Here is a 10,962-nt window from a genome sequence, read left to right as displayed (position 1 = left end):
ATTCTTATCTAACAAATCAAAAAATCTACTTTGCACATCGATCCTAAAGGAATTTAGGTATGAGATATGATCTTTACTTAAGTTAAGGTCTTTCTCAATTTGGAGACACTTAGTTGTTTTTTCATTCAACTTTTCTTGTGTCTCTAACAGCAATTTGATTAATTTATTCTTACTTAAATTAGACAATTGTTTAGGAGATGGACTAGAAGACATTACCTCTTTTTCCTTAGACTCTTCATGAGATGCCATGAGACACAGATTTGCGGTTTCTTCCTCTATTGGCGCTTCAGTTTTAGCTTCGCTTTCAGTATCACCCCAAGCTGCGATCATAGCTTTTCGAAAATCAGTTCTGAAGTTTCCTTGTTTAGGCATCCTTCCAGCTTCTCTTGTCTTTCCCTTGCCCTTCTCATTCTTCCATAGAGGGCAATCTTTGATGAAGTGGTCAGTACTTTTACATTTGTGGCATTCAAAATTTTTCTTCATCTCAGCAGTTCCTTTTTCTTTATTATTCCTTTTATTTCCATATCTGCTGTTCCTGAAGAATTTTTTGAATTTTCGTGCTAACATAGCAGCTTCCTCTTCCCCAGCTTCTGACTCTTCACTATCATCCGCTGCCAGAGCCAGTCCTTTATTACGGGAACTGTCAGCTATTCCCAAGTGCAATTCATGAGTCATGAGGGAACCAGCCAACTCTTCCAAATTAAACTTGGTAAAATCTTTCGATTCCTGAATGGCTGTGACCTTAGCTCTTCAGCGTTCGTCTTGAGGAAGACTCCTAAGTATTTTCCTAACTTGTTCATCAACGGGAATGATCTTACCAAGAGAGACTAATTCATTCGTGATATTTGTGAATCTGGTGAACATCTCTTGAATGTTCTCTCTAGGTTCCATCACAAACCTTTCATATTTGGACATTAGGAGGTCAATCTTGGATCGCTTCACTTCGCTGGTACCTTCATGGGTAACTTCTAGCAGGTCCCAAATCTGCTTGGCAGTTTTGCAACCCATAATACGATTGTGTTCATTAAGTCCAAGACCACAGTTAAGCAATTTGATAGCAAGAGCGTTCATCTCCATCTTTTGAAAATCTTCTTTTTCATATTCAGTGATTGGTTCTGGAATAGCTTCGTTATTGGAGTTGATGGTCGTCACCTCAAAGTCTCCAACTTCAATAACTCTCCAAACTTGATAGTTTCCGGCCTTTATGAAGATTTCCATTCTATTTTTCCAGTAATTATAGAATTTCCCATCAAACATAGGTGGCCTTTGTGTGGAGTACCCCTCTTCCATGCGCTCGTTCATCTTCAACATCTCTGTGGGAACAGGATACTGCTCTCAGGGTTTCCTGATTAAATGAGGAACAGGGCTCTGATACCAATTGTTGGAATATGAAGAGATGATCAAATGCAACAAGAGGGGGGGTGAATTGTTGTGTATTGAGTTGTACTACGTTTTTGCTCTAACTTGCGGAATTTTAACAAACAAAATAAAACTTAAGCTTAAGAAGCAAGAAATAAAAAGGAGACAAAGATTTTACGTGGAAACCTTCTTGGCCTAATAAGATGGAAAAACCACGACCCCCCGGGATTTCAAAATTCTCACTATGTTTTAGGCAATCAATTACAATTACACAAAACAATGTTTGCTTCACTTGAAGCTTCTCTACTCTAGGCCTAATTCTCTTTCTCTATTCTCCCTTTCTATTTCTCTTCTCACGTTTCTCTTTTCTTATACCCTTAGACTTCCCACAAGTCTAATTACAACAAATCACACATCAACTCTTACAAGGCCAATTCTCAAGAGGATAAGAATTAAAATAATTACTTAAGAAAAATATAATAAAGTAATTGGCATTTAAAAACAGAAAATATTTTTCTTAAAACGATCTCCCTTTTAATGGACACTCTTAGATGCTTTTCGGTTCGAGCAAAGTCCCTTCTATTTATAGTGGGAACAGCCAGCAGTTTCCTCAGACATACCTCCCACTACCCCCACGTTCTCAAAACAAAAGGTGGTAGAATTATGAAAGTGTCCGGCTGTTATTTGCTCAAAGAAAAATCAGTTTCCTTAATGCTAAAAATAGCATAGGAATTAAAAACATAAGATCTTAAAAAATAGGAGATCTAAATCTAATTAAGAAAAAATCTTGGGCTATTTTTAGAAAACCTAAAAATAGATTTGCCAACCAATTTATTAATTAATTAAGCAATTAAATTAATTCTAAACCATTACATCAACTTAAAAACAGAAAAAAATTAATTCGCAATTTTCCAGTCGATGTTATTCTCCAGACCTGCTACGTAGGAACAACGTACTGTCTCCAGCTTCAACTTCAGTCAAAATGTTCATTTTAGGAACAGTAGACTGTACGTCTACTTTGAACATTATAACACTTATCTAACATCTTGGACATATTAAGACATGTACATCTTCCACGAACCAAGTCATAGGCTTCATCAACGATTAATAGAATTGGATATATACCTACAAAACAATCTCTAAAAATATGTTTGTTTATTTAAAAGTGAAGTCATCATCAAAACCTTAAGAGGCCAACAATAAATAAATAAATAATAATACTAATTAGAAATCTCTTTAGTTTCTAAAACTTTCCTCTACTCATCCAATTGATTACTAACCTCCTCATTAGTTTCTGCAACCAACACGATATCATCAGCGAAAAGCATGCACCACGTTATCGCCTCCGAGATAGATGTAGAAATCTCTTCCATATTGACCGTAAAAAAAAAGACTTAGTGGCGATCCCTGATGTAATCCTAATTTAACCGGAAAAGGCTTTGTTATCCCCACCGGTGTCGGAAGTATAGTCGAAACTCTTTATTACATGTCACGTATGGAATCAATGTACATTAATGATATATACCTCTAGCCTTGAGGCTATCCCAAATGATGCGTCGTGGTATGTTGTCATATGCCTTTTTCAAGTTGATGAACACCCTATGCAAAACATGAAGAACCTCTAAGGTTGAACTTCTTGACATCAAGCCGAATTGGTTTTCTTTAATCAACGCCTCTTGTTTAATACTATATATATATATATATAAATAAATATATATATATATATATATATATATATATATATATATATATATATGCATATATATATATATATATATATATATATATATATATATATATATATATATATGTATATATATATGTATATGTATATATATATGTATATATATATATATGTATATATATATATATATATATATATATATATATATATATATATATATATATGTATATATATATATATATATGTATATATATATATATATATGTATATATATATATATATATATATATATATATATATATATATATATATATATATATATATATATATATATATATATATATATATATATATATATATATATATGTATATATGTATGTACATATATTTATATATATATATATATATATATATACATATATATATATATATATATATATATATATATATATATATATATATATATATATATATATATATGTATATATATAAATATATATATGTGTATATATATATATATATATATATATATATATATATATATATATATATATATATGTATATATATATATATATATATATATATATATATATATATATATATATATATATATATATATATATATATATATATATATATATATATATATATATATATATTGAAGACTCAACTCTCTTAAATAATAAGGAAAGATTAAAGACTTAATTCTCTTGGATGATGATAATTCAAAACACATATTGTTTAAACAAATAAATTAAGTAATTACATTTAATTGTTTAAGTAAGTTTAAAATCATATTTGATACACATTTGATTTATATTTTTAAGTAAGAAGTCGATGGAATATGCTTAAAGAACTTAAGTTTATTTTAAAGTGATTTTATAAGCTCTGAAATGTGTTTCAAAGTCTTGAAGATAATTACGTTCTTAATCAGGTTAGTTTCGTAATTATATTTGAAATATTTTAATAGGTCAATGTTCCTTGAAATTATATTTGAAATATTTTAATAGGTCAAGGTTCATTAAAATTAACATTGGATATTATTTGAATAAAGTTTAAATATTTTGTCATACATTGTTGCTTAACGTTTAAATATTTCATATTTAAACTTAGATTTAAAATATATGGTTAAAATCAATTTGATAATTAAATATAGTACAAGGTACACATGTTTTATTATTAATTGTACACGGCTATATTTAAGCAAGATCTAGATTTACTATTATTTGGATGAAATTTGAATTTATGCTAAAAATAGTAAATAGCGATCCTAAAAAATAGGAATTAATTTAAATGGTTATTTAAATGTTGATAAATCTGGTTTATGCTTATTATTCAATATCTTGTATAAGTACTAACATGGCAGCATAGCATTGGACAATTACAAACACAATGACGAAATTATTATTAAGCTGTCAGTACACGTCAGTTTGAAGATAACCTCAAGATCTTGAAGTCAGGCGCTGAAAGACCAGGTCAACAGAAAATAACGGATAGGAGCCTTCTTGTTTTTGAAGATGTGTTGAGGCGTACACTATATATATGAGGCTTCCGTCCAGAACTAAGACAACATCTTGATACACCTTTTCTTACAACTTTCTATCTTGATTTAAGATTTCTCTAAGTGTTTAAAGAGTTGTAATTCTTAGTTCATCTAGCTCTTACATTTGTAATAGGCTTAAGAGTTCAAAAAGAGTTAGATTAAGTTTAATACGCCTAATCAAGAATACTTTTTAAAGTGTTCAACTTGTGAATCTCTATTGTGAGATTTGGGATTTTGCTTTTATTAAAGGGACTTGTAATACGGTTCTTCAAGGGGAAGAACGTGGTGAGAGGAGATAGTGAGATCTTCTTGGTTGTATTAAAGTCGGATTAATAAAAGGCGTTGAAATCCTACGGGTTGAAAGAGAACCCATAGGCGGGGAGTAGGTTGGTTAGAACCGAACCTCGTTAACATATCGTGTGTTATACTTTAAAGTTTATTTTTCCGCACATACGTTATAGTTTTCGAATTGGCTCAAAACTGTTCCAGAAGACAGTTTTGACAGTCTCCTCAAACTCTTGAGACAAACTGCCAGAAAAGTTTAAAAAGCCCATACTCTCTATTCACCCCCCCCCCCCCTCTAGAGAGTATTCAACCTCCTATTAACTTTCATTTGATATCAGAGCTAAGTTTCACACAAAAAGATTAATATCTTGTGATGGATCCAATAGGAGAAGGGTTGTTTGCTCAAGGTCGTTCGTGTTCAAGACCTCCTTTGTTTTGCGGTACAAATTTCTCACATTGGAAAACTTTGATGAAAATGTTTGTGATTGATCAAGATATGGAGCTTTGGGAGATCATAACTAAAGGACCTAAGATTCCCATGAAAAAGGACGCTCAAGGAAATGATGTAATAAAGTCCGAGTCCGAATATTCACAAACAGATTTGGAATGGGTTTCCAAAAACTATAGAGCAATGAATCAATTATGTTGTGCTTTGAATGGTACTGAGTTCAATCGAGTTTCTTCATGTACAAGTGCTAAAGAAATATGGGACAAGTTGGTTGTGACATACGAAGGAACAAGTCAAGTAAAGGAAACAAAGATCAACATCCTCATGCATCAATATGAAATGTTCAAGATGAAAAAGGATGAGAATATAAATGAAATGTTTACTCGTTTTACTTTGATTACTAATAGTTTGAATTCTCTTGGAAAAACTTTTACTAATGCAGAAAAAGTCCAGAAGGTCTTAAGGTGTCTTCCAAGATCCAAATGGGGTCCAAAAGTCACCGCCATAGAGGAAGCTCAAGACTTGAGAGTTCTATCGCTTGACGATCTCCTTGGAAAACTCACAACTCACGAACTTACCCTACATGATGATGGAGATAATGATATAATACCTTCCATGAAAAATCTTGCATTAAAGGCAAAGAAACATCATGAATCCTCAAGTGATAGTGAAGATAGTGATGATGAGGAAGATCCATTTGCGTTAATTACAAAAGGTCTTGAAGGAATTATGAAGATGCGAAAACGATTTAAGAAATTTAAATCCAGAAATAAAGGTAAGTCTTCTAATTCTAATTCAAATTTTAAGACTAACAAACTTGCTTGTTTTGAATGTGGTTCTACAGAACATATCGTAAAGGACTGTCCTAAGAAGAAAAGGCAATCCTACAAAAAGAACAAAAACAAACAAGCGATGGTTGCAACTTGGAGTGATTCCGAAGTATCATCCGAATCTGAAAATGAAGATGGACAAGCTCATGTATGTCTTATGGCTGATAATGATGACAATGATGATTTAGATCAAAATCACAAAGAGGTACGTGAATATCTTAACACATGCACAAAAGATGAATTGGTTATAACACTCCTAAATATGTTTCAAATTGAGAAAATTTTAAAAGATGAGAAAAACACTTTGGAAGATCGAATACGTCATTATGCTGAAGGTTGTGAAGAAATTATAAATAAAAATAATTCGCTAAAGGCTGAAAAATCAAATCTTGAAAAGACTGTCAAGGTCTTGAAAGAACAGAATTTCAGTCAGACTAAACAGCTTATTGATCTTAAAAATGAGAACAATGATCTTGAAGCCAGGATCAAAACCTTGAAACTGGAATCTGAGAAAAATCTACAAGCATTAAACAAGCTTAATGAGTCTGAATCTAAACTCACTAAAATGCTTACACAACAAAAATCAACTAATGATAAACGTGGTATTGGTTATAATCATGTTACACATAACTATAAGAGTAAAACCACATTTGTAAAAGGTGCAAATAAACATAAACGTACTCCTACTTGCACATTTTGTTGCAAAAAAGGACATATAAGATTTGCATGTCCTTACAGACGTAAAGATGATTATATTATCAAGAATTCCTTTCCTTTTGAATTACGTGAACAGATAAAGCAAATATGGGTTCCTAAAGGAACAAGACCACCCAACATGGTCTATCCCGAATATGGTTCCAAATTTGTCACTTGGATAGCCAAGTAAGGTTGAGAAAGGTTATTTTCTTTTGTTTTGTAGGATAAACAAAAATGGATTCTAGATAGTGGATGCTCGAGGCATATGAGTGGTAAAAAATCTTTATTTTCTGAAATTAAAGAAAAATGCAATGGCTCAATCACCTTAGGAGATAAAGGTAAATGCAAAATTTTAGGCGTTGGTAAAATTGGTAAGAATCCATCTAAAACTATTGACAATGTTTATTTAGTTGAAGGTCTAAAATTTAATTTGCTAAGTGTGTCTCAACTATGTGATAAAGGTAATGAAGTAATTTTTGACAAAGAAAAATGTGTTGTTAAAAATCCTAATACTGGAGATACTCTCATTACTGCTCTTAGAAATGATAATGTTTATGCTTTACATACTAACGAAATTGCAGTGCAAAATTTCAAGTGTTTGAAAGCTATTACAGATAATCCAAAATTTTGGCATAGACGTCTTGGCCATATCAATACTCACACCATGCTGAAGTTGGTAAGTAAAGATTTAGTTAAGGGACTTCCAGCTCTTGACTATAAACAATGTTCTATTTGTGACGCATGCATTAAAGGTAAACAAGTAAGAAGTTCATTTAAACCGAAGAAAATGGTAAGTACATCAAGACCATGTGAACTATTACATATTGATTTATGTGGACCAATGCGTGTACGGAGCATAAGCGGTAAATCTTATATCCTAGTTATAGTTGATGATTATTCTAGATTTACGTGGGTTGATTTTCTAAAGGATAAAAGTGAAGCCTTGAAACCGTTTTCAAGACGTTGTAAAGAGATGCAAACTCAACTGAACCTTCCAATAGTCTCGGTTAGAAGTGACCATGGAAGAGAGTTTGATCAATTAGGCTTTGACTCCTTTTGTGAAAAATATGGTATAACCCATAACTTTTCAGCTCCTAGGACACCTCAACAAAACGGTGTAGTTGAAAGGAAAAATCGAACTTTAGAAGAGATGGCAAGAACAATGCTTATTGAAAATGGATTAGCTAAACACTATTGGGCTGAAGCTGTTAACACAGCTAATTATGTCTTAAATAGATGTCTTATAAGACCCATACTTAAGAAAACTCCTTATGAGTTATTCAAAGGAAGAAAACCGAATATAGCATACTTTAGACCATTTGGTTGTAAATGTTTTATTCATAATAATGGTAAAGATAATTTAGGAAAATTTGATGCTAGAAGTGATGAAGGTACATTTCTTGGATACTCACTTAATAGTAAAGCTTATCGAGTGCTGAACAAACGTACAGGTATAGTTGAAGAAAGTATACATGTTGTTTTTGATGAATCCGAAAATGAAACTTTAAGTGAAGTTTTTAAAGAGTTAAACCTTAATAAACATTTTGATGATTTAAGTGATGATGAACTGGATATTAAAAATGCTAGTGCAGTTAAAAAGATTAACATGCAGGATACCATACAAAGTATTGAGGATGAAGGAAAACAGATTGTTAACATTGAAGACTCACAGTCTGATCTTGAGACCCAACCTCAAGATCTTGAGATAGTTCCTGAACATACTGTTTTGGGTACACCAATTAGAAATACCTCAAATGAAGTAAGTACAAGTTCATTAAATGAAAACACACCATCCATACTACGAAGAAGAACTAGAAAGTCATATCAACATCCTCCAGAGAATATTATAAGTGATCCAAACAAAGGTACGCAAACTCGATCCTCTCTTAAGAATCTATGTGCATTTTCTGCTTTTGTTTCTCTCATAGAACCTAAAGATGTTAAAGAAGCATTACAAGAACCAGAGTGGATCATTGCAATGCAAAATGAATTAAATGAATTCGAAAGGAACAAAGTTTGGGATCTAGTTGAAAGACCTCCAGATCGTACTATTATTGGAACAAGATGGGTCTTTCGAAATAAACTCAATGAGGATGGAGATATTGTAAGGAATAAAGCAAGACTGGTAGCTCAAGGCTATAATCAAGAAGAAGGAATAGATTATGATGAAACTTTCGCACCTGTGGCAAGGTTAGAATCTATCCGTATTATGCTTGCTTTTGCTTCATACATGAATATTAAACTATATCAAATGGATGTTAAATGTGCATTCTTAAATGGATACTTGCAAGAAGAAGTATATGTTAAACAACCACCCGGCTTTGAAAATTCTGATCTACCTAATCATGTGTTCAAACTAAATAAAGCATTATATGGCTTGAAACAAGCTCCAAGAGCTTGGTATGACAGATTTAGCTCACATCTACTTGAAAATGAATTTCAACGAGGTAAAATTGATAAAACTCTTTTCATTAAAACTAAAGGAAAAGATATTCTAGTTGTTCAAGTATATGTTGATGATATATTGTTTGGAGCTACTAATAATTCTTTGTGCAAGGAATTTTCTGAGATTATGTGCAAAGAGTTTGAAATGAGCATGATGGGAGACTTAACATTCTTTCTTGGACTACAAATAAAGCAAAAGAAAGATGGCATATTTATTTGTCAAAGTAAATATGTTAGAGATTTATTGAAAAAGTACAATATGGATCAATGTAAAGAAGTTAATACGCCTATGAGTACAACACTAAGTTTGGACCAAGATATAAATGGTAAGAGTGTTGATCAAAAGACTTATAGAGGTATGATTGGTTCTTTATTGTATTTAACTGCTAGTCGTCCTGATATCATGTTTAGTGTTTGCTTATGTGCTCGTTTTCAAGCTAACCCAAAAGAATCTCACTTAACAGCAGTTAAGAGAATCTTTAGATATTTATATGGGACTAAAGACTTTGGTCTATGGTACCCTAGCTGTGGAAATTTTAGTTTAATTGGTTTTTCAAATGCTGATTATGCTGGATATAAAGTTGATAGAAAAAGCACCTCAGGATCGTGTCAGTTCTTAGGAAATTCATTGATCTCTTGGTATTCTAAAAAGCAAAATTCAGTTGCTTTATCTACAGCTGAAGCTGAATACATAGCTGCCGGTGCATGTTGCTCTCAAATTTTATGGATTGCTCAACAACTTAGAGACCTTGGAATTGATTTCAAAGGCATACCAATAAGATGTGATAATACAAGTGCAATTTGTATTACAAAGAATCCTGTGCAACATTCTCGTACAAAACACATTGAGGTACGTCACCATTTTATAAGGGATCATGTTGAAAAAGGTAATATTTCTTTATCTTTTATATCTACTGAAAATCAATTAGCGGATATATTTACAAAACCTTTAAGTGCTGATCGTTTTGCTTATATACGTATGGAACTTGGCATGCTAAATGACGTTGCATGAATTAAGGGGGAGTTGTAACAAAGAGTAATATCTTAGAGTAATGGCATATGAGTAAAAGGATTGAAACGATAATTACTTAAATACCAAGTATGTATTAAGGGGGAGCATTACGTATTGTTGTGATCATATATGTGTTTATGCATATTTTTGAGAATTGAAAAATTGATTTCAATTTCTTAAAAAAAATTATTATTATTTGTTTTATAAATATGGGATTTATAATTGAATACCTTTAATTAATAAAGGATATTTAATTATTTTAAAACAAAATTGTTTGTTTCGATTAGTTGTGAACATCATCAATGCGTTAAAATTGTGTTCATTATTTTGGTTAATAAATTCAATTAATCTCATAATTGTATTTCCACTAATTCACGGTTGAAAACCAAAATCAAATGCTTGTTCACCATGATGCACAAACCGGTCAAGCTTCACACACACACACACCCTTTGCATTCTCTTGTGTTGTCAAATCAATCAATTTAATGAAAGTACAAATGCATGTACTATACTCCTTTAAAAGAGAGTAAAACGCTTTACTCATTCATTTACTCACAAAATCTTTTTCTGATTTTCTCTCAAAACCGTCTCTTTCACTTTCCCTTTCAAGCTTTTCATACTCTACTTCAATGGCACCTAAAAGAAGGATGAGTAGATCC

Source organism: Amaranthus tricolor, chromosome 3 (genome assembly GCF_026212465.1).
Source record: "Amaranthus tricolor cultivar Red isolate AtriRed21 chromosome 3, ASM2621246v1, whole genome shotgun sequence".
Taxonomy (NCBI): Eukaryota; Viridiplantae; Streptophyta; class Magnoliopsida; order Caryophyllales; family Amaranthaceae; genus Amaranthus; species Amaranthus tricolor.
The sequence above is the reverse complement of the archived record's forward strand: the minus strand, read 5'-3'. Positions refer to the sequence as shown.